Source organism: Cricetulus griseus (genome assembly GCF_003668045.3).
Source record: "Cricetulus griseus strain 17A/GY chromosome 1 unlocalized genomic scaffold, alternate assembly CriGri-PICRH-1.0 chr1_0, whole genome shotgun sequence".
NCBI classification, from domain to species: Eukaryota; Metazoa; Chordata; class Mammalia; order Rodentia; family Cricetidae; genus Cricetulus; species Cricetulus griseus.
The window spans coordinates 214,431,176-214,457,690 of NW_023276806.1; the positions used below are offsets into that span (position 1 = coordinate 214,431,176).

General features: G+C 37.3%; 1 long non-coding RNA gene across 2 annotated transcripts in view; it reads right to left on the minus strand.

The window, feature by feature from the left end:
• Positions 1–207: 207 nt before the first annotated feature.
• The window catches only part of LOC113832636, a 110,411-nt gene continuing 84,103 nt past the window's right edge, over positions 208–26,515 (minus strand). The window contains exons 3-5 of one of the 2 annotated variants that reach the window (XR_003479965.2): positions 12,716–12,758; positions 9,012–9,152; positions 208–1,560 (exon numbers count right to left, since the gene is read on the minus strand). This is a non-coding gene — a long non-coding RNA (uncharacterized LOC113832636). The remainder of the gene's footprint in view (positions 1,561–9,011; positions 9,153–12,715; positions 12,759–26,515) is intronic. The other variant, XR_004771755.1, reaches the window with a different exon arrangement.

Here is a 26,515-nt window from a genome sequence, read left to right on the forward strand (position 1 = left end):
TGATTGTCTTATACAACATCCTTTGGGCACTGATGGGGAAAAGAGGTAAATAAAGGAAGTCTAATTCTCTCTTTGGTTCTTGACAATGATTAGGTGAATGATGAAACACCTCTCTGCCCTCTTTCTTATGATACTCTGCCTCCCTTTAAGTCTACAAATATAGGCAAAGTGACCATGGACCATAACCTTTAAAATTATCCACCAAAATAGTTAAATAAGTCTTTACTCCTTTAAATTGTTTCAATTTGTCAAAACAACATGAAACCAGACTAATACACATAATTAATAGCAAGAAATAGGAAGCATTGCTGTGAGTTCCTGACCATGTGATTCAGAACTAGTTTGTGGGATGAATGTGGCAAGGTATAGAGAAGCATGCTAGAAAAATGTTGAGGTACCATGAAAAGAATTAAGAGAATAGAACTCAGAAGAACAAATTGTTTAAAATAGGTAGGTTTAAAAGATTGGGTTCACTGTGTTCCAGCTGCAATGAATTATTGGGAATTGGATTGGAGGATATTTGTGTTACATTTTATCAAAACAAACCAATATGACTATATTTAATCCAGGTTTTGAGACTGTGGGAGAGTAAGTTTAAATGTAATGGACTAATTAATCTGGTGGTTGGAATTTCAGATGGTCAAGCATTCAGTTTGTTGCTTGGCCATTTCTGGATTGTTTTTTTTTTTTCAGATTTGAAATAAGAAGCAAGAGTAAAAAGCAGATTCTGAAGATTTGAAATACTCTAATTTGGTCAGGAAAGCAAATGTATAGTAAAGACTGGAGAAGCCAAGTTTTCTGAAGAGCTTGTAGTTCTAGTGGTTTGAATGAGATTTCCCACATAAATCTCACGCATCTGAATCCATGGCTCCCTGTTGTGGCTATTTGGGAAAGATTAGGAGGTGTGGCTTTTGTTGGAGGTGGTAGGTCACTCAGGGTAAGCTTAACAATTTAGAAGTCTCTCTTTATCCCTAGTGTGCTCTCTGATTGTTCATGTATCAGGATGTGAGCTCTGAGCCGATCCATCAGTGACATGCCTGCCTGCCTACTATTGTGCTCCTTACCATGGTAGTGTGCTCCCTGTGGAACTTTTAGGCCCAAATAAAACTTTCCTTTTACAAGTTGCCTTGGCCATCGCATTGTATCGCAGCAATAGAAAAGTAACTAATACAGCCATTAAAAGAACCTAAACTTTTTTCACTGGAACAGCAGCCACAATGTCTTGGGGGCATTTTAGCAATGAGCAAAACATCAGCCATGTCCAGCTGAATGCACAAATTCATAATTTCACTTAAAACACATTTTCTTGAGAAGATGATGGTCTCCAGGAGGCTGCTCACACACAAACACCTAGGAAATTGTTTCTTTGTGATTTATTTCATGTTTGTTCAGCCACCCAGGCACTTAGATGCCTCTATAGCTGTAGTTGAAGGACATTCTGTCACTGTTGAGCAGATGATGACATCCATTTTCTTTTTAGGAATTCAGAGCACAGGAGTTACAGGTCATGGAAGCTTCCATCAAGCTTTCTAAGAAAAGTCCATGTGTAGGAGAGTGAACCTGGAGACACAGTGGGAAGTTTCAAAACAGAAATGGGAGAAATGAAGAAAATCTGCTGAGGAAAATTGCAGGAAGCAAGCACAGTCTGTCACACAAGACAGGCTATATGGGTTACAAAAGGTGATAGGGCAGAGATGCCCAAGCCCATTGAATCTTATATCCAATTACTAAATATTCCAGATGCCAAAATGAGTGTATAAAATTTAATATTTTTGTGCTCCATATCTCTTCAATATTTTACTTAAAAGACAATTTTAAGAAGTTTCAAAATTCAGATAAAATACATTATTCACATTTCTTTTGATTTTATGGTTGTACATTCAGTAATTTAAAATTTGAATTCCTAGGATTTGAAAATGGTGATTTTAAAGAGGAATAAGATATATAATCAGAGATTTACAATACTATGGGATAGCAGCAAGATAAAATTTATAGCATGGGTTTGGTCCACAGCTCAATAATTTTATTATTGAACTTATTTGGAGTATTTAGTGTGTATCATATATGAAAATATGCTCTAAGTATTTATGTTTTGTGGCTTGTTATAAGTTGTATTTTACCTTCTGATACCTATTTGTATGTTGAAGTTCTAAATCCCCACAACTCAGAACTTCCTTGCATGTAGAGAAAGGATCTTTGATAATGTAATTAAGTGGGGTGGAATTGAATCCAGTAAGGCTGGTGTCCTGTGAATGGGATGTTTGCACAGACACCTACATAAAGAAGATGTGAAGATAAGAGAAGACATCTCTGTAAATATCAAGGAGACTTAGCTCATAAATCTTAGAAGGAACCAACCCACCAACATTGTGTCTTTGAACTTACAGCCTTCATAATTATAAGAGAAAAAGATGCACAAATACACATTAACATACATGTTTATTTATTTTTTGTTTTTTCAAGACAGGGTGTCCCGCGTGATCGTCTCGCCAGCAAGAACGACATAGGACACTCGGATCCTTCTGCAGTAAGCTTTAATGCATCTTGAGAGACAGATGATCAGCTTCCAATTAGGGAGACCCTGAGCCAAGAATCCCGTCCCCTTATAAAGGCTCATAAGCTTTTATAGTGTGTGTACAGCTGGGATAGGTGGAGGACTCATCACCCTATGATGCCACGGGAGAGGCAAGGCTAGGCAAGTGGAAAAACACTGGGCACATGCGCACCAATATTGTTTACTTGATCCGGCAGCGGATGTCAGCACCATCTTGTAATGGCGAATGTGAGTGCGGCTCCTCACAACAGGGTTTCTCTGTGTAGCTTTGGAGCCTATCCTGGCAATTGCTCTGGAGACCAGGCTAGCCTCGAACTTACAGTGATACACCTGCCTCTGCCTCCCGAGTGCTGGGATTAAAGGTGTGCTCCACCAATGCCCGGCTTCACATATGTTTACCACATACATACATTCATATACACACACATTGTTTAAGATATCCAGTCTAGCCAGGTGGTGGTGGCACAAGCCTTTAATCCCAGTACTTAGCAGGCAGAGGCAGGCATATCTCTATGAGGGTGAGACCAGGGGCCTCTAATAGAGCTAGTTCCAGGACAGCCTCCAAAGCCACAAAGAAACACTGCCTTAAAAACCACACCACCCCCAGAAACTCCAAGATACCAGTCTAAATCTGCTAAAATTTAAAGGCTAATTATCATGTGAGTAACTTAGTACTGACAAAGATACATTCAGATTGAAAACTATATTAACCACATATTTAGGGAAATCATTCATTATCAATAATACAATTGATAAGTGAAGGATATTTTTATTATGGTTAAATTTTTCCTAACATTTACATTTTTTCATTTTTTTTATTAGTTCAAATTAGGAACAAACTTGTTTCACCTGTCGATCCTTTCTCCCTCTCCCTCCCCTCATGCCCAGCCCATCCCTCCTCCCCCACCCCCGACTTACCCCCCAGCCCATCCACCCTCCACTCCCCAGGAAGGGTAGGGCCCTCAACGGGGGCTCTGCAAAGTCCACCACATCATCCTGGGCTGGGCCTAGGCCCTTCCCCATGTGTCCAGGGCAAGAGTGCATCCCTTCATGTGGGATGGGCTCTCAAAGTACCTTCTTACACCAGGGAAAATTACCAATCCACTACCAGAGGCCTCCTAGAGTGCAGAGGCCTTCTCATTGACATCCATGTTCAAGGGTCTGGATCAGTCCTATACTGGCCTCCCAGACAGCATCTGAGGTCTATGTGGCCTTGTTCAGGCCAACTGTTTCTGTGGGTTTCTCCAACCTGGTACAGACCCCTACGATCTTCATTCCTCCCTCTCTGCAACTAAGTTCCAGAGTTCAGTTCAGAGTATATCTGTGGATGTCTGTCTCTGCTTCCATCAGCCACTGGATGAGGGCTCTAGGATGGCATATAATGTAGTCATCAATCTCATTTTAGGGGAATGGCTTTTAGGTTATCCTCTCCACCATTGCCTGGATTGTCAGATCGGGTCATCCTTGTAGGTCTCTGGAGATGTCCCTAGTTCCAGATCTCTTCCGGACCTATAGTAGCTCCCTCTAATATGGTATCTCTCATCCTGCTCTCTCTCCTCTATTCTTCACCCAACTCAATATTTCTTCTCCTCCATTTCCTCTCCTCCACTCCTCTTCTCCTGCTCTCATTCTGGCAGCTCCCTGTCTCCTACCCTCATGCTCCCAATTAGCTCAGGAGTTCCTGCCTCTTCCCATTCCTGGGGTCCATTCCTTTATAATTTCAAATTTAACAGTCTCTAGATATTTATAATGTCTTTCTTTAGCTGTATTATATACTTAGGTGAAAAGTTATTTAACAAGATCAATGGTATAAGATACTTGGGTAACCTTTCTTGAGTTTAGTATGACCTCTTAGAACACTCTGCAGCTTTATGCAATGATCCCATAGTATACTTCTGCCATTCAAAATTCATAGTGCTAGTTTTATTTGATTGACAGTTTTCATGCATAGAGTGTCAAAAGCAAGCTCCACACTACTGCAAGCTACATTAGTTTTTATTTGATATTTGTATTCTACATTGATGGAGAGAACAGAAAATGCTGTTATGATCTTGTTTCTTCTGAAATTCTATGGCCCTGCAGCCTTTCAAAAATGTGACATGAGATTGTGGCCAGAGCTTTGGCTTAGCAGTACAAAGAAACAGAAGAAAGAGGAGCTGATGCAAATTAGTTTCTGACCTCACTATGGTCCAATAGTAACTTCTGTTAGCAGAGAACTAGGGATTAAGGGAAGTCTAGAATACCTGTAGGAAAACACAGAACTTGAATATTTTCAATAATTCTGTATCTTAGATAAGTTTAAATTCTTTCTATATTACTTGACATTTTGAGGAGTCTTTTCATGATGGACAGATAATAATGGAGAAATTGAAGGCCCCTGTGGTGTTTTTAATATCATCAATAAAGGAATTTAAGGATGAGAGGTGCCTAAATGATGGATCAGCAGTTAAGATTACTCTTGAAGAGGACTTGAATTCAGTTGCCAGCATCCATGTCAGGCAATTTACAACTGCCTGGAGCTCCAGCTCCAGAGGTCTTCATACCTTTAGTCTACATGAGTGCCTGGATTCATGTGTATGTGAACACAACACACACACACACACACACACACACACACACACACACACACACACACACACACACACACACACACACAAAATAATACATATTTAAAATGAAAAGTAAGTAAGAATGGATTCAACCCAAAGAGTAAGATAATTTTTATCAACTTTAGAAGAAAGCCCCAGTATAGGCAAGCTGTAATGATAGCAGCTTCTCAAAAGTTGAGAATGAGAGGCAGGAGGAGAAAAAACAAAGAGAATGTTTTTAAAATGGTTTCTGTTTGAGTTAAGCTGGCATAGAGGAAGGACATGATTGGCCAATAACCACAGGGAAGGAAGGGGAATTTTAAAGAAGGAGCAAGGAAGCCCAAAGTACCAAAGAAAGCATACTTAATATAGAGACAGAGAAGAGTTTTGAGCAATTCAGAAAAACAGGTAGATTTGCAAAGCTTTATATCTGTGCCCCTGTAAACTACTGTGCTAGTGAGAGGGAAATTGGGAATGAAAAAACACATTATTCATTAAGAAAATAATTATTATTTCACCCATCTCTGTGGTATGATTTAAAAGTGAACTTATCTTCTTAGTGTTGGTCTTCTAGTCCTTAGATTGATTCCTGAGCTTGTCCTACTAGAATGTTAGGTCTCCACCCTAGCCAGAGATTTCATCTTCTTGAACAGAAGGTAATAGTTTTGCCTCAATGTCTCTCATTGCTGCTGTGCCATAAAAAAACCCACACGTAATTTGGCTATACCTTTAGAACAGAGTAGTTCTAGCCTGCTGCCATTGCAGTTTGTCCAGGTGATAATGATTTGATGCATGGAAGTTTCTCTAAGTTTGATTTCATTGATATTGGAGACTTATTTGGACAAACCACTTATATAACAAATAGCCTAAGTACTTACCAGCTGCCCCAAGTAAGCAGAAACAGGAATCTACCTGCTATGTCCTCCTATGTGCTTCACATGGAACCATGAAGCAGAATGTCCTATGTTTTAAGGTAGGAGAAAATTACAAGGACACTTTTTCTTATATATTGTAAGCCCATTTCTTTTTTTTTTTGAAAATTACTAGGGGTGTAATTTGCATATAAACATAGATTTCTTGGAACAAAATGATCTACTGGTGTCTTATGCTATCATGCCAGACACATGCAGCTATAGAAAAAAGTAGCTCTTACAATGGCCTAAGGAATAAGAGAAGAATGAGTCTTCTAAACAAAAAACTTTTAGGGATCCAACCAGTAGGTACAAGGGACAGAGGGAATCAATGCCTTGAACTTGTTCTTGTAGAAAGTGCCAGTGATTTAGAGTAGAAGAACACAGTTGCCAGAAGGTATAATATCTGAAAATGCACGTTTACTGTGACAAGCTCATGTGTTCTCAAGCCAGTAACTGTGTTAGCTGAAGTCAGTGAATAGGTTTACAATACAGATGCAGTTTTAAGTTAAGAAAATGGACACAGAGAGGGAGAGAGACAGAAAGGCAGAGAAAGAGACAGACAGAGAGAGACACAGAGAAACAGAGAAAGAATCTAGTTTTCTGCGTGTTCAACTCATGGCTATGCAAAGTTAAGAATAAATAATTTTCCAAGGACCTAGTTTATTGTCAAGTAAAACTACAGAGTAGCACACTGTCATCTTGCAACCTCCTGCATACAGGATGACTTTACATGGGTGAGACATGTAGCATCAGCTTTAATGCTTTGGTTTCTACTGAATTATTTTGTCAGAACTGGAACTCAGTTACTGAGTGTTGGTAATATTTGCTGACTGAATGATCACTTCTTTTGTCTATCAATATAGAAACTCCTTTCAAGACTATTGCCTTTGAAGTAGTTTTATGCTTTTTAACACCACATAAAATATTACTTTTAAATGGATTTACCCTGAGTGTGCTTGTGTGGGTCTAAAGGACATGTTCCTTTTAAAGATTTGGGAAACATTTTGGTCAAAGGGACATTTATTATGAAACTATTTCTCATGAAACAAGGCCACGTAGTTTCACAGTGTAAGGCAGCCTGATGTTTTTTAGTTTGAAATGGCTCTGGAGAGATAAAGGAAAATTTTGCAAAGTGAGAAGAGAGAAGAAAACATTTATCCTTGAATAGAAGAGATAATGGCATCTTAAATGTACAGACAAGACAGAACTGATGCATTTCTGGTAATCCCCCTGTCCTTTAAAGGCCACCTCAGGAAGAAGAAAACATTAGCCATGTATAGGCAGTCTGATGATGTTGTTATGAGGTACACAAACTGATAAATCCAAAAGCCAGCTATTGATGGAGAAATGCTGATCAAAATTTAATGAAAAGTATTCGTTTCACTAAATGATATAAAGGATGTATGTGCCATGAAATAAAATTTCTCCATCCAGAGGTTGCAAGTTCCCATAATTCTGTTTGTTTGACAATTGTAAATGAGTTCATATACCTAGAAACACATTCTGTTAATAAGTTATTAAATACCCTGGTAGTCATTTTGTTATGGTATTAGCCTAACATTTGTCACTAATATGCTGCAAATATATTGTTTATACACTTACAATGACAGTAATTTGATATGGCACTAAAATATGTAGCTGAAGCCCTCTGGTGTCTGTTCTGGCTCATTTAGACACTATCATTGAATACATAAATAAGGAAGCTGATGGCACCTTTTAATTTTTTCTACTTGATTTTAATAGATTATTGCCTCTCAAAGCTATTTGAAATGTTTCTTCATTCATTTACAACACAAATTAGCATGTCATTTCCCTATGAATTTTTTTAAAGCAGATAGGATATTGACAGTGCCTATCCAGTGTGCATCTGTATACACATTTCGGGGATTTCAATAAGTCATTTGAAGAATAAATCCATGCAAGCATCTATCACTGCTATGCAGTCATTGTAAGCCAAAATTGCATTGTCACTATTTGAAAATGAAACACTGTGAGACTTGGGGTAAAACAAAAATCAATTCTGAAAGTAGCTCTACTGCTGACTATTTTGTATGTTGGATATTCAGAAACTGGAAATGATCGCTTGACCTTGGAGGAAATGTTTTCATCAAATTTCTTCCCAGGGATCTTTTCATTTTTTTTTTTATTGAATCTTTGCAGATTTCACTCCAAGCATCACGATCCCTCGCATACCCCCTCCCCTCACTTGCTCTGCCCTTGTAACCTTCCCCTCAAAACAAAATTTCAAAGTGAAAAAAGACAAAAGCAAAACAAACAAATCTCGGCTTGGAATCTGGTTCAGCCTTTGACCCACACATCTTTACTTGTAAGTATTCAGTGCAATGAGTGAGTCATTGGTCTGGTTTGAGGCATCTGGTTTCTTCTACACCCTTGATAATGGGCCCTCCACCTTGACTCCCCACGGATATCCTTTTGTTGCCTTGTGGCATGGAGATCCTGTATCTTTGGATCAGCAGGTGCAACCCCTTTACGGCCTATAACGTCTCATAAATGAGGTAGATGTTGGGGTGGCTACACCATAGTCCTAGTTCTAGGCCTGGGTGGTAGCTGGGTTGGTCAACCTAACAGCTTTCCCTGACCTTCCCCACCTGGGCGAGCAAGGAGCAGGCCGGTTCACCTGCTCTCACACCATTGGGTCCAGGTCATGCACACATACATCATCAGGGGCAGCTCTAATGTTTTGCCCAGGCAAGGTACAGGGACTTCTCTTTGGATTGTAGCACTTGGTGAGTGTCAGGGTCAGATCTTCCATTTTAAAGCTCTGGAGGTCGTCTCTCTCACCTGTCACAGGTGGCAAGGGGTGGGGAAAGGAGCATATTTCCCTCACCATTGCCACCCCAAGGCATGTTAGGGAGGAAGCAGGGCAGCTCTACTGCTCTCACACCCACAGAGTGTTTTACCAGCACATATGTAGTTCATTGCATGCGTGCTCACCTGCACAAGGTCAGCTCTAGAGTGCTGCCCAGGCAAGGGACCAGGCTCGCTCTTCCATATGCTGCAGCTGGTGAGGGGCAGGGACAGTTGTCTCACTCTCGTGCACGTGGGGCCAACTCTGTCCCCAGTGGCTCCTACTGTCTTTGTTAAGTAAAATAAAGATAATAAAATAAAATACAATTTTAAAAATATCGGATAAGAATGTATTTTTTATATAAGCAATGTGATTACAGGGATGGATAGATGGTTGAGCAGTGAAGACTTCATGCTGTTCTTACAGTGGGACTTGTTTGGTTCCCAGCACCCACATCAGACAGCCACTTGTAACTGTAGATTCAGGGAATCTGGCACCATCTTCTGGCATTCATGGGCACACACACATGTGTGGTATACACATACACAGAAATAAAAGCAATCCTAAAAATGAGATTATACCCAAATTTTAATGTCATAAATATTTTGACATTATAATGCTTTGAAATATGCATTTTCTATACTTTACTTGCTACTATTTTGCTGAAATAAAACTTAAATATTCTTGAATTCTTTTCCTTGAGTGTTTACTTTCCTACACAATAGGGTATTTTTAGTACCCCTGTGTTATGGTTTGAAAAGACAATTCCCCTTATAGGATCATATTTTGAACACCTGGTTTTGAACTCCAGGACCTTTCGGACAGTCCTGGAAACATTGGGAGTTGGGGCTTTGCATGAGAAAGTAGATCAGTGTGTGTGTCCTTGTGTCAAGCTCACCCAATGTTTCCTGGCCCACCTTGAGGTGGAAATCTCTGCTGCCATGATAGACCAAACCTTTTTTAAACTATGTGCTGAAATAAAATCTCTTCCTTTTAAATAGTTATGCAGGTAACCTGCCATGATAACATAAAAGTAACTAATAAGCCCTGTATTTAAACAGTAAGCAATCTCAGAATCAATGAACACTTTCTGTCTTTTGGCTTTACTGCTTCTAATAGTCTGCTGAGGGTATTTTAGTAACTATTATTTCTAGATTACTGTATTTAGCAATCCCTTCTTCAGAAGATTATTTTATTGGCAATTCTTAATTTAACTAGAATTGCTGAGACATTTATCAGAATAATGATGCTCTTCTTCCTCATTAATTTGTGGTTTTAATAAGAAATATAATGAGCAGGATCATTAGAGTAATTTGGATTACACAACAGAAATAAGGCTTTTTTTTTTAAAGCTTTGCACTGAGAGATGCTATTCGTGTGTGTGCGTCTATGTGTATGCAATATGTAATATACATTCAGTATACTACTAAACTGTATAAAATCTCTGATATTGTTTTATTAAGGATTTACAAAAGCTACAGTTTCTGAGAATATAATTTAAATTAAAAGAACCAAATCATTTTTTTCAAAGATTAAATTTAGGTATAATTTCACTAACATGTTTTTGTGTGGTTTCTGGAATTTTTACTCTGTTGCTGAGCTTATACACTTACTACTAGGTCATCAAAAATGAGGCTCATACTTTCAGTATGAACTGGAATACTGAGTATTTTTCTTTTTAAATGATGTATTTATTTTTATTTTATGTGTATGAGTGTTTTACCTGCATGTATATATGTATGCTGACTGTATATATGCTTGGTGCCTGCAGAGAACAGAGGGGACACGGGATTCTCTAGAATTGGAGTATCAGCATTCTTTGGAAGTCAAATTAGAAAAGGTGATGAGCAGCCACATGGACACTGGGAACAGAATATGTTTCTTTTACAAGAGCAGCAAGTGCTCTTAACTGCTGAATCATTTCTCCAGGCCTGCCTTTTTATAACATTTGTTAGAAATTGCTCCAATTTATCGACCAAGCTAAATATATCCAAAAATTTTTATTTCTTTATATGATTATTCCCTGTCTTATTTATTTTTGCATCCATTACACCATATTTGGTATAACAAATGCTCAGTAAATGTTTTGATTTAGTACCTAATGTGGGAAATTACCAATACGGAGCCAGGTAAAAATACAAGGGATTTTAATAGGGAAAAGCCTTACTTACAGCCGTTACAGACCTAGCCAGCAGTTGAGCAGCAAGCCGAAAGTGAAACCGAAACAGAGTACCCCATAAGCATCCCTCCCTCTACATCATAAGCAGGTGTGGCTACAGCATCCCCTACAGGTACCATCAATTGTAAAGATTGGTTGAGAACAGTAGTGATAGGTGGCAAAAACCAACCAAACAAACTGCATCCTGCTCTTCCTTGACCTCCACAAAAGTCTTTATTTCTATTTTAATTTTTGCTGACTTGATTGGAGTATTTCATGAGAAATCAATTTCTCCTGAAAGGCTGAAGGTTTTGAAGTTGTTCCTCAAACAATATAGCTCAACACATGGCCCCATTTATCCATGAGTGGCCAGGATTTCATCAGGTCCTTCTTTGTCTATTTCTCTGCCTCTGTTGGCATTACACCCAGCTTCCAGACTTCCTTAATTACTATCTGATTGCTCTATTGTTTTTGACAGTCTCACATGGCATATATTTCTCGAGTGAATTATCCTATTAGATTTGGAACCTTTGCAAGGGAAATTTTGTGACTTGTCATTATAAATACTCTGTCCTTAAAACACCTCTCATTTTCTTCTTCTCCATTTCTTTCTAACAACTCTCTATCCCATGGTTCAGGAACTTCCAGCTACTCACCTGACAATATTATTCTCTAAAATATACAACATACTAAAAAACCTACACATTAAAAGCAAAAATAAAAACAAATATTCAAAATGTTATTTTTGTAATTTTAATGTTTTTAGTTATATTAACTTTATTAATTTTATTATTTTACATTATTTTATGCTTCATTATTGTTATGCTTTGTGTTCTCTCCAATGTGTATCTGCTGTCATTTCAAATAGTCTGCATGCTCAAAATTGTTTTTACAAACCATTTTAAATATTAATATATTTCCTGAATATTTACAATAGAGGTAAAGTCCAATTTTTTAAATATTTTGTTTGATATATTTTGACTTATTTTTTTCTCAATCCTTGTTGCATACAACCTCTTCACCAAGAGATAAAATATGGACTGAACCCTTTGGCTTTAGACACTGTTTGCTTTGACATTTCATATACATTATGAAGGACAAAGATTGAGAATCTTGTCCTATTGAACTTCCCAGGGTCTGATTGGTAATAGTATAACACCAGCAGGTGGTTGCTGAAGCTCCACTCCACAGTGAGGAAATACCACCCACCTACTAGATTCACTGTCTGGTTCTTCACTGATTTGATCCAAAAATGTTAACACAGAACTCTAATCTTGTAGTTTTTCCATCTCTAGGAATCAAATTCTATCTTTTCAAAATGTATCACTGTATTTTATTTCATGTACTTTATATTCTGAATAAAATATTAATGTAAGAAAACTATATTTTCCAATTAACCTTAGTAGTTTGTTGATCTTTCCTAAGGAGAAAACAGAAGGGGAGTAGATCTGAAGAGGAAGAGATTTTGGGGGAGACAGAAAGGGACAAAGGGAGGAGATAGGGAGGATAAACTGTGGTTGGTGTGTACTGTTAAAATTAAATTTAAAATTAAGAAAAAACCTTATAGAAAGAGCTGATATCTTATATATTGCAGTATGTTAGTAACCAAACTTAATGTCTTATCATAGTTATAGAATAAATGGGAAAAACTATACAAGAACAGTAAAAAAAAAAAAAGGAAAAAAGTCATACCTGTAATATCCTTTGTTTCTAATAGTACCTTATTTCTTTATGCCTGTATGTAACAACAAAAAAGAAGTGAATGAGAATTATAATATTTGTTTTTACTACTGTATTTTACTTTTTCCCATGACTGTTTTGTGTGCCACAGGACAGAAATCTTACGTTAATAGAACTTGTACCAAATAAGTCAACATGAAAATGAAAGAGCTGAGTGTGAAAGTTGAGATAAATCTTCAAGTCCCAAAGGCATTTTTAAACAAAGATACTAGACATTTAGAGAGTGTCATTATAATAGCAATACATTTTACTAAAGCACACAGATAAATAGCTCTTAGCTGTCAATATAGTAACTGTTTTCTATCCCTCTGAAAATATTAATAAGCTTATCAGAAAAGGCATTCTTTTATTTTGTATTTCTATCTTTTGAACACAGAATGGATTTAAAGCAATTACAAGGAAGAGATTTATCTCTTTACAAAGACAAAGTCACAGATAAGTTCTTTTTTGTTATATTAAGAAATGACTCAGTGTTTATCAATTTTTAACTAATGAATGATACAACAGATGCTACCAAATCCATGTAGCAAACATTATTCTCCAATGATGCTTTTTATAGCAGCAAATGTATATTTTGAGAGTAGATATACTATTAAAGCTGAGAATGTTCCCATTTGAGTCCAGTATCAAAATATGACTGGCAAAATAGCATTAAATCTTAACCAAAATTCTTCAGTCCTTTAACGTCTTACTTAAATGTGCATTTTTAAAAAATGAATATATTTAAACAATGAGTAGTCAGCTTTTTAAACCAAAACATGTTTCAATCTCATGTCAGATCCATGATTTTAAAAATGCTATTCCATAAGCTCACAGTCAACAAGACAAAATAGCAGCATACAGAATGGGAAAAGATTTTCAACAACCCCATATCTGTCAGAGGACTGATCTCCAAAATATACAAAGAACTCAAGAAGATAGTCACCAAAACATTAAATAATCCAATTAAAAAATAGGTACAGATCTAAACAGATTTCTCAACAGAGGAATCTCCAATGGCTGAAAGTTTCTCAACATCCATAGCTATTAGGGGAATACAAGTGAAAACAACTCTGAGATACCATCTTACACATGTCAAATGGCTAAGATCAAAAACACTAATGAAAGTTTATGCTGGAGAGGATGTGCAGTAAGGGGAACTGTCCAACATTTCTCATGGGAGTGAAAACTTATACAGTCACTTTGGAAATCAATATTTTTTCAGAAAACTTGGAATTAATCTACCTCAAGATGCAGAAATACCACTCTTGGGCATATACCCAAAGGATGCACACTCATAACACAAGGATACATGTTCAACTTTGTTTACAGCAGCATTATTTTTAATAACCAGAACCTGGAAGCAACTTAGATGCCCATCAACCCAAGAATAGATAGAACTAAAAGAAATTATCCTAAGTAAGGCAACCCAGACACAGAAAGACAAACATGGTATGTACTCACACGTAAGTGGATATTTGACATAAAGTAAAGGATAACCATCCTACAGTCTACAACCCCAGAGAAGCCAGGAAACAAGGAGAATCCTAAGAGAGACACATATGGATGCCCCCAGAAGGAGAAATAGATAAGATCTCCTAAGTAAATTTAGGGAATGTGGGAGGAGGGAGGAGTAGAGGAGAGAGGCTGAATTTATCTTAAATGGTTGATAACATTTTGTATATAGATTCAAAGAATTGAATAATATCTTTTTCTATTTTTTATTTAAATTAAAAACAATCTTGTTTTACATGTCAATCCCAGTTCCCTCTCCTCCTCCCCTGGCCCCCACTAACCCCCTATCACATCCCCTTTCTGCTCACCACAGAGGATGAGGCCTTCCATGGGGGATCTTCAAAGTCTGTCATATCATTTGGAGCAGGGTCTAGGTCCTCCCCCATGTGTCTAGGGTGGGAGAGAATCCCTTTATGTGGAGTGGGCTCCCAAAGTCCATTTGTATGCTATGGATAAATACTGATCTACTGCCAGAGGTCCCATAGATTGCCCAGACCTCCAACTGACACCAACATTCAGGTGGTCTGGATTAGTCGTATGTTGGTTTCCCAGCTATCAGCTGGGGTTCATAAGCTCACCTTTGTTCCAGTTGGCTGTTTCTGTGGGTTTCTCCAGCCTGTTCTTGACCCCTTTGCTCATCACTCCTCCATCTCTGCAACTGGGTTCCAGTAGTTCAACTCAGTGTTTAGCTGTGGGTGTCTACTTCTGCTCTTATTTCAAATTTCTGATGTGAATATTCTCAATAATATTTTTGTTTTGTTCAAGGGTATAAACTGAGAAGGCCTTTGAAGTAATTGCTGCAGGAGTTCTCAGAAGTTCACAGAGATGACTGGGAAAACTCATCAATAACCTTCCTCTTCTAGCCCTTGTCACAAAAGCCTATATCCCCAAGAAAGACCAAAATTCTATGTATAGGAGAATGCAATGACATGATGGTCTTCCCATGACCTCAAAGATAAAGCATAAACTCCAAGTACTCAGATAGTTATTTTAAGATATCTAAATAGTTTTATGTGTTTTATTATTTGGATAGTCTTCTATCCATCAATTACACAATAGTTGATGTTTGTGAACAATTGAATCCATCTTGAGTATGTGATATATCAAGTTGTGAGTGTCTTTAGTAAAATTTAGAAGATGTCTTCAGAGAAGATATTCTTTTTTATAAATTTTTATTTAAAATAAAACAATCTATTTTACATACCACTCCATTTACCTCTCCCTCCTGTCCTCCTGTTCCCCCTACCAGCTTCCCCATCCCACCTCTCCATCCACTCTCCATGGGGCCTCCCATGGGGGAATCATCAAAGTGTGTCACATCATTTGGCAAAGAAGATATTCTTGCTGTCAGGAAGTCATCAACATTGAGTGCAGAGCTGAGAGTAAAGAATGAAGGAAGATGAAAGCATAATGAACAGACAGAGGCCCGTGCTACAATGCTAAGATAAACCTTTCCCCTCCCCAACACTATTTGAATTGTTATCTTGCATGTTATTATTTCCTTTGTCACTGATATCTTTATAGACATTCCATCCACTGTATCTGTTACTTTTCTGTGGCTATGGTTAAAATATCATGGCCAAGGCAACTTGTGGAGAAGTGAATTTTAGTCTTAGGGTCCCAGAGGCTTAGACTCCATAATGGCAAAGCCAAAGTAGCAGGTGGCAGGTGGTACAGGATGGAGAGGGAGCTAAGAACTCACAGAAGGAGCCACAAACAGCAAGAAGAGAGTACAGTGGGGATGGCAGGAGCCTTTTGAAACCCTAAGCCAGCTCCCAATGACATCTCTTTCAAAGCCATACTCCCTAATCTTTCCCAAACAGTTCCACCTACTGGGGACCAAGTATTCAAATGCATATGAAGCATTTTCTACTAACCACCACATCCATGTTCTCTGACACCATGAAAACTACTCATGTAGACCCATTCTTTTAAAGTAAAGCACACCTGTATTGTTGGTAGAGAAAATGGTTTTTCCCCTCTACTCTATTTTCTTTGATTTCTCATATATATCTTAAAGAAATGGCATCTTTGTTCTTCCGAGTCTTCTGCTACTGTTCAAAACCCAGAACTCAAAATATTTCTCATTTTTCTTGGTTTGCTTTATAGAATTCCTTTCCTTTTTTTTCCTTCCAGAGCATTTAGTTTTCTTTAGTCTTGTTGCTTAATTGAAGGAACCAGGTTTTCTTAACCTTGCTTTTCTGAGAACTTGAAACTAGCTTTATTAACAATAAGATGAATGAATGGCCACAAACATGGCAATTGTCACTGGTAGCAACATGAATATATCATGAATTTGTTCTATGTTCAGATGGCATGGAATAAGATTTTCTATTTGCTTATGTTTTTTATATATACTCTTTATTCAAAGGAAAATTCCTCTTTCTTTCAAAATAATTTCCCATATAATGGTAAGTAGATGATACTAGAACACAAAATATTTCTGTTGGCTTTTATTTTGAAGATGTAATTACTTTTCTATTACATGTATGAATATTTGCCTGAGTTTATGTATGGAAACCAATGTGTGCTTATAAACCTGAAGCCATCTCTTAATAACCTTTTGTTGGCTTTATTTCAAGGTTCTGAATTAAGTATTTTGAAAGGAAGGCACATGAAAGACAGATGATGAACAAATACAGTAATCTTTAAAAATATTCATATGCCCAACTTGCCACACCTGCCAGGAAAACAGGTAAGACAAGTGCAGATGCAGATTTTCATCTCTTCCTCCTCTCCTGCAATTCTAATCCCTAGCTCTGTAGCAGACCATCTGTTATGTTTCCCTTTGCCCCTATCTCCAGCAAATCACGCAGATCTTCTCATTTAATATATCCCTTCACTTATCACTTTACCCCAACCTGTAACCGCCAGGGATTACCTGGGAGTACCCAGGCCATAGCAATCAGGGAAGCAGGAAGGCTAACTGCATATATTCTCTATCTCTTCCCCACCACAATCTCTCAAATTCATTCCCAGTTGTGTACCAGAAAACACTGCAGCTTCCCCTTTCTCTTTGCCCCAATCTCAAGCAAATCACACAGATATTCTCCTCCAACAATGTTCTACACTAGTCTTACTGTCCTAGGCCCGAACTCCAGCAAACAAACCTGAGAATCCTACAACTGACCCTCTAGAGAAGCAAGTAGTCCAGGGAAGGAGATAGAAGTCTTCATTATCAGCCTTGTTCCTACAAATCCAATGCCCCAGTCTCATGCCCAGCTCTGTAGCAGACTACATGCAGTGGTTACTCCTCACTCTCTACCATCTTTCTCAAGGGACTAAGTAGATCTCAGTTGAACATACTGATTTCTTCCCTCCTATGGACTCCCAAAACACCCCCATGTCTAGCCCTTCTTACTATCTACACTGATGCTAACAAAACAGGGAAGGCTGGTTATAAAGCAGGTGAGGTAAGTAAAGTAGTTCAAAGTCCATATACATCTGTACAGAAAGCAGAATTATATGCAATTCTCATGGTGCTTATGGATTTTATGGAACCTCTTAATATAGTTACTGATTCCCAATATGCAGAGAGAGTTGTCTTACATATTGAGACTGCAGAATTCGTCCCTGATAATACTGAACTAACCTCGTTGTTCTTGCAGTTACAGGAAATAATCAGAAACAGAAGTAACCCACTGTACATTACGCATATCAGATCCCATATGGGTCTGACAGACCCACTGGCACAAGGCAATGATGAGATCGATTGTTTATCGATTAGCACTGTGCTAGAAGCCTCAGAATTTCATAAAAAGCATCATGTAAATAGCAAGGGTTTAAAGAAGGACTTCTCCATCACTTGGCAACAAGCCAAGGAGATAGTGAGAAACTGTCCTACTTGTTCCTTTTATAACCAAACTCTGCTGCCAGCAGGCTTCAATCCTAAAGGCCTTCAGAGGAATGAGATTGGCGAATGGATGTCTTTCACTTTACAGAATTTGGAAATTTGAAATATGTGCATCATACCATTGACACATTCTCAGGTTTCCAATGGGCTACTGCTCTCAACTCTGAAAAAGCTGATTCCGTTATTACACATCTGATAGAGGTGATGGCAGTTATGGGTATACCGGCGCAGATAAAAACTGACAATGCTCCAGCATATGTCTCCACAAAAATGGAACAGTTCTTCAAATATTATAACATTAAGCATGTCACAGGTATACCACACAACCCTACAGGACAAGCAGTCGTTGAAAGGTCTAATAGGACACTTAAGGAGATGCTCCATAGGCAAGCTGGTAAGTCGAAATCCCCCAAACACAGATTGCATAATGCTTTATTAACGCTAAACTTTCTTAATGCCAATGACAGTGGACAAACAGCTGCGGAAAGACACTGGACTACAGAAAAAACTGCTGAACTGAACCAACCAGTGTATTTTAAAGATGTGCTGACCTCGGTATGGAAACCTGGACATGTGTTATGTTGGGGTAGGGGTTTTGCATTTGTCTCCACAGGAGAAGAAAATCATTGGATACCATCAAAATTGATCAAGATTTGAGTTGAGGAAGACAATCCTCTCAACAAGGATGACTGACAGGTATTTACTGAGGAACCCTCCTCCAGAAGTCAAAGGACACTACATGTGTGGATACTTAAGGAAAGAACGTAGCTATAACCATCGAACAAAAGGAATGTGCCATATGGTAAAATTTAAGCTATCTCTCAAATAACTCTGTCTCTTCATTTCCTAGTCCCTATTCAATTAAATCGATCCTGGATTTAGAGTTGGATTTGGCTTTCCTAATCTAAAATCCAAGCATGTTATTTAACAACATTTAAAAGTTTCTGTGTTATATCAAGAAGCCAATTGCTGTAATACAGAATAAATGAAGAATAAGAGGACTATCTTTGTCTTTTCTTGGCTCTTTCTTTCAAGGCCTACATCCTCCCATAATTGTTGTTCTTCAAGGATTGTCTTTCCCAGTACACATACATGAACAAGCGAACATTTCTCTGATGACACTTATGTTTGAGTCCCATACAGCCAACGAGAACCAGCCTGACAGCAATCCCTGCATGCTCTGGAAAAGAATTGGACTACACCACCCCGACTACACTGGATTCAACTCACTCCATTTCAACTGACACTCCAACCAGAACCTTAAGTAATGACTTTAATCAAGTTGAGGATTTCAACATAAATCTTCAATCAAATAAATCTCATCTAACATGGACTAGACATAACTCATTAGAGAATTTCCCTGTACTAGCATTTTTTTCCCCACAGGGCCCCCACATGACTACCATCATCCCATTTCAGCTGGAAGTAACCTAGAAGATGCTACGCCCCCATTCCCCATTATTGTTTATTAGGGTAGTATAAGCCTAGTTAAGAACGATCTTCTTATTGTTTAGAGTTGGGATTGGAAGGAGGTGTTCAAGTTAGAAACCTTTTCCACTTGACTTCAAGACTTAGCTGGAATAGACATAGGATGTGTCATAGCAGATTATTGTATCTTCTTGTATTTCACCTTTATGATTGTTAGTTTTGGATATTTTACACTATTAAGTTTTAATCCTCTTTTAGACTAAAAGGGGAATTGTAGGGAGACAACCTAGCCCTGCCCAATAGTCCTGGGACAGGTACCAGGTAGACCATAAGGGCATGGTGAAGGAAGCTTCTTAAAGACTGCACATGGAGACCCTAGCTCTCTCTTTCTGGCCACGCTTTCTGGGTTCCTGTGACCTCGCTCTGGCTGCATTTTGCCCTGGTCCTTTCTTGAATAAAGAGATTTTACCATCACGGATTACAGTTCATCTTTTAGCGCACGCAACAACCTTTGATCTTCACTTCCCCATTCCTTAGTGACAGCTCTCAAATACCTAGAAAAACATTGTACCTTGAAATCCCACTGGCTACACGTGCCAGCATTCCAGAAGAACTTCCTACTAGGCAACTCACAGCACAACCCTCCTAAGCACCAGAAAGGGCAACAGAAACCAAGGAACAAACACCCACCCAACAAAGACAAGACCAGTTATCAGCACCTAGAACTACAATAATTCCAAACGTAAAACCCTAGAGCCAGAATAAAAATATAATTAATAACAGCCAGGGCAACATGTATTCAGTAGATCCCATCAACCCTACTACTACAGTAGACCCTGAGAAGTGCAACATAAGTGAAGCACAAGACAAGAACTTTAAAATAGTCTTCATGAGTATGATAATGGATAAACAAATGCAAAAAAAACATTGTAAGAAATGAATAAAAAATTCATGAACTGAAAAGTCAATAAAAAATTGACTTTAAAATCAATAGAATCAATCAATCATCAATCAGTCAGTCAGTCAGTCAGTCAATCAATCAATCAATAAACCATGCTGAGTGAAAACTGGAAATGAAAAATTTAAAGAATTCAAGCAAGAACTCCAGAGGCAAGACTCATCAACATAATGCAAGAAATGGAAGAAAGAAGCACAGATATTGAAGACAAGAGAAAAGAAAAGGATGTATCAGTCAAAGAAACTCTTTAATTTAAATGTCCATGAAAAAAACTTTTAGGAAGTACAGTACAATATGAATAATGGGAATAGAAGAAGGAGAAGAAACCTAGATCAAATGTACAGAAAACGTTTTTAGGAAAATCATAGAAGAACATTTCCTTAACTTAAAGAAAAAGATGCCTATCAAGGCAAAAGAAGGGAAGGGGACACTGAATAGATAGAACCAGAAATGAAAGTCTCTTCAGCACATAATAATCAAAATCCTAAATGTACACAATAACAAAGAATATTAAGAGGTGTAAGGGAATGAGACCAAATGACATATAAAGGCAGACTTATTATAATAATGCCTGGCTTCTCAATGGCTACTCTGAAAGCTAGAAGGGCCAGGACAGATGTTCTACAAACACAAAAAGACCTCAGGTGACAGTCCATGCTACTATGTCCTGCAAAATTTCACTCACAATACATGGAGAAAAAGAAGACATCCCAAGGTAAAACCAAATTTAAGCAGTATCTATCTATAAATACAGCTCTACTGAAAGTGCTAGAAGGAAAACTCCAACCTAAAGAAATTAGCCACACCCAAGAAAACACAGGAAATAAATAATCCTAGACCAGCAAATCAAACAGATATGCACACACAGTGTAGGGGACACCACAAAATAACAGGAATTAACAAACACTGCCCATTGACTAATGTCAACATCAGTGGTTTCAATTCTCCAATAAAAAAGCCACAGACTGAAAATTTCATGTGAAAACAGAATCCATCCTTACTCTACATCTAACAAGCCTACCTTAACATCATGGCTAGAAATCACCTCAGGGTTAAATTACAGAAAAAAATATTGAAAGAAAATAAACCTAAGAAGCAAACTGGTATAGCCATTTTAATATCTGACAAAATAGATTTCATACCCAAACTAATCAGAAGAGATAGGGATGGACACTACATCTTCAGAAGAAAAACTCACCAAGAAGACACTGCAATTTCTAAACTCTATGTGCCAAGCAAAGGGGCACTCATCTTCATAAAAGAAGCACTTCTACAACTTAAACCATGTGTTGACCCTCACACACCAATAGTAGTAAACTTTAGTATCTGACTTTCACCAATAGAAAGGACTTTGATGAGCAAAGGGGTCAAGACCAGGCTGGTGAAACCTGGTAGAAACAGCCTACCTTAACAAGGGGTAACTCATGGATGGCCAACTGATTGCTGGGAAACAGCATAAGATTGGTCTAGAACCTCTGAATGTGGGTGTCAGTTTGGAGGCCTCGGCAATCTATGGGGCCTCTAGTAGTGGATCAGTATTTATCTCTAGTATACAAATGGACTTTGGGAGCCCAATCCCCATAGAGGGATACTCTCTCACCCTAGACACTTGAGGGAGGGCCTAGCCCCTGCTCCAGATGATATGACAGACTTTGAAGATTCCCCATGGAAGGCCTTATCCTCCCTGGGGAGCAGAAAGGGGATGAGATTGAGGGTTAGTGGGGGGCAGGTAAGGAGGGTAGGGAGAAGGAACTAGGATTGACATGTAAAACAAGCTTGTTTCTTATTTAAATAAAAAATAGAAAAAAAGCACTTTGAAACAAAAACTAAACAGAAGATTGCTGGAGCTAATTGATGTCATAAACCAAATAGACCTAACAAATATTTACAGAATACTTTACCTAAAAATAAAAGAATATACCTTCTTGTCAGTCCCACATAGAGCTTTCTCCAAAATTGATGAGATATTTGATAAAAATATATTAGCAGCTTGAAATAACCCACTTCATCCAATCTGATCACCACAGATTAAAGCTGGATATCAAAGACATAAACAGCAGAAAGATTATAATATCATAGCAACTGAACAACTCACTTTCTAGAATTGAATGAAAATAGATACACAACATACCCAAGCTTATGTGACACAATGAAAGCATTGCTAAGTGGCAAGATCATAGTACAAAATGGTAGCATGATTAAAAATGTGGAGAAATCCCATGCTAATAACTTAATAGCAAACTTGAAAGCTCTAGAAAAAAGAATTCACATGCAAAATGAGTAGACAGCAAGAGATAATCATACAAGGGCTGAAATTTATTTATTTATTTTTTAATTTTTAGTTTTTGGTTTTTTTGAGACAAGCTTTCTCTGTAGCTTTGGAGCCTACCCTGGCACACAGTCTGTATACCAGGCTGGCCTTGAACTCACAGAGATCCTCTTGCCTCTGCCTTCCGAGTGCTGGGATTAAAGGCGTGCACTACCAATGCCCTGGCTAGGGCTGAAATTTAAAACGAAGAAACAACAACAAAATACAAATAATCATCAAGACAAAGAATTGAGAATTGGTTCTTTGAAATAACCAATAAGATTGATAAATCCTGAGCCAAACTGAATAAAAGAGAGAGAAAAAGACACACATTAACAAAATTTAAGATGAAAAGTGGACATAACAACAGAGGAAACCCAGAGAATCATAAGTACATACTTTCAAAACCTGTGTTCCACCAAATTAGGAAATCCAAAATAAATTGATAGTTTTCTCAAGTTAATTGAAGATCAGTTAAATAATTTAAACAGACCTACTCCCCTAATGAAATAAAACTAGTAATTAAAATTCTACCAACCCCCCAAAGCCAAGGGCCAGAAGATTTTTACCACACATTTATATAAGAAATTAAAAAAAAATAATGTTAATACTCTTAAATTATTCTACAACAAAAAAAGCAGAAGGAGCACTGCCTAATTTATTTTATAAAGTCAGTGTTACTCTGATACCTAAGCCATAAAATGTCTCAACAAAGAAAGAGAATTATAGTTTAATTTCTGATATGAAAATATAGGTAAAATTTCTCAATAAAATAGTTGCAAACGGAATTAAAGAACACATCTAAATATCTTTCATTACTATTAATTAGCTTTAATCACAGAATTGCAGAGATAGTTCAACACCCATAAATCAGTAAATGTAATTCAACATAAAACAAGCTAAATGACAAAAACCACAGAATCATCTCATTAGATGCAGAAAAAGCTCCCGACAAACTTCAACACCTATCCATGATAAAGTCCTAAAAGGATTAGGGGCACAATGGGCATACATCTCTATAATAAATTCCATTCACAGCCAGTCCATAGCCAACATTCTGTTAAGAGAAACTCAAAGCAATCCCACTAAAATCAGGAACAATACTAGGTTTTCCACTTTCTCCACATTGAATCAATATAGTACTTAATTCTTAGCAAGATCAATAAAAAAAAAAAAACTGCAGGAGATCAAGGGGATATAAATTGGAAAAGAAGGAGTGAAAATAGCTTTATTTGCAAATGATATGAAAATATATAAAATTTCCTTCTTAAAACTGACAAATACTTTCAGCACAGTTTCAGGATATCAAATTAACTCACAAAATTAGTAGGCTTCCTATATACAAATAGCATTGAACTGGGAAATAAATTAGGAAAACAGCACTTTTCACAACATCTTCAAAAACTATAAAATATCTTGGGGTAACTCTCACTAAGCTAGTGAAAATTGTGTGATAAAAATAGTAAGATATAGCTGGGCAAGGTGGTGCACTTTAATCCTAGCATTTGGGAGCCAGAGGCAGGCAGATCTCTGTGAGTTCAAGGCCAGCCTGGTCTAAAAAGCTACAGAAGGAAACAATGTATAGAAAAACCAAACAACAAAATAAGACAATGAAGAAAAAAGTGAACAAGATAACAGAAGATGGAAAGATCTCGCATGTTTATGAATCAATATGATCAATATATTAAAAATGGCCATCCTACCAATAGCAATCTTTAGATTCAGTGTAATCCCCAACAAGGTCCAACACAGCACTTCACAAAACTTAAGAAGACAATGTATAGCTTCACACGGAAACAAAGACCCACAATAGCATGAACCACAGAAAGAAAACAAAAATCCTGAATAATAAAAGGACTGCTAGAGATATTACCATCCCTGATTTCAAGAACTACTACAGAGCTATTGTAATAAAAACAGCATGATATTGTTATAAAAACAGATATTTTTATTAATGGAATTAAATGAAAAACTCATTCAGAAATCCATATACCTATAGACACCTGAGTTTTGAAAAGGAAGCCACAAATAGATGCTGGAAAAAAGAGAGCATCTTCAACAAATGCTTCTGATTAAATTGGATGGCTGCATGTAGTTGAATCCAAAGAGATCCATACTTCTCATTCTGCACAAAATTCAACTCCAAATAGATCTCAACATAAAAACAAATACATTAAACCCCATAGAAAAGAACGTAGAAATAACCTCAAAGGCATTGGCACAGGAGACAACTTTCTGAACTGAACACTGATAGAGAAGGCAGTAAAATCACCATTTAATAAATGGAATCTCGTGAAACAGAAAAGCTTCTGTAAGGCAATGGACACTGTCAGTCTGACAAATCGGCAGCCTACAAAACGGGAAATGATTTTTATCAACTATATGTCTGATACAGGGATAAGAAAAAAGAAAATATAAAGAACTCAAAAACTGTATATCAAGAAAACAAATTACCAAACTAGAAAGTGGAGTATAGATCTAAACAGAAAATTCCTAAAACAGATGACTGAGAAACACTTAAAGAAATGTTCAGCATCCTTTTCCACCAGGGAAATGCAAATTAAAACTACTTTGAGATTTCATTTTACACCCATCATAATGGCTAAGATCAGTTAAACAACTGACAACTCATTCTGGTGAGGATGTGGAGTAAGTGGAACTCTCATGTATTGCTGGTAGGAGAACAAACATGAAGAGCTACTATGCAAATAAATGTGACAGTTCCTCAGAAAGATGGGAATCCCAAGACTCAGGTATGCCATTCTTGGACATATACCCAAAGGATGTCTCATCCTTCCACAGAGACACTCCCTTAACCATGTTCATTGCTGCTCTGCTCATAATAGCCAGAAATTGGAAACAACCTATGTTAGAAGGGGGAAACTATAATTAGGATATATTATATGAAAATGTATTTTCAACAAAAGAGAAAATAAAGGAAAATATTCCTAGGCCTAAGATTGTGACATATGGTTTTGAATACACTTTCTTCATTTTATTTTGGATTTATTGGGAAAAAAAGCCATCACTATAACTTGGCTTCCAACTACAGTCATTTCACATTGAAAGAACTTCTTTCCATAAAGTTTAAGTTTAAATCTTATGTTTCTGCTAATTAAGACATTTTTAAATTCAGCTAGCTTGTGTGTTGAAGAAAATATTTTAACCCTTTATATTGTAAATATTGATCAATTGATCAGACTTGATTTATGGATTGACACAAACCCTATTCTACAATCTTCATATCCTGCCTCACTGAAGGGCTGGCAAGCTTGCTTCTACAGTCTAGTCACACCATACATGTCCATCTGATCATTCTGTTTAATAGTATGTAAAAATCAAACTTCTTAGGGGATAGTTTTAGAAAATTTTATTTTCCTAAGGAAAGGGACATATGAAATAGACAACATCCTTCATTCTTGTTGTCTAAATATTGACATAGCTGCCACATAGCCACCATTTTGTGCCCACTGTTGCTGAATGAAATACTGACTTTGGTGTTGATGATATGAAGTTGCTGGATCAATAACTAACCTAGAACTTTTATTAATCTATATATTATTAATTTTTCCTTCATATGATTTGTTTTGTTTTCTTGTTTTTTTTCCTACTAGAGATTTAACCCAAGTCCCCCCAAATGTTATTTAATATAGTCAGTGAATTTCAATGGGGTAAACAAATACTGGATTGCTGCATTTCAAGAAAATAAAA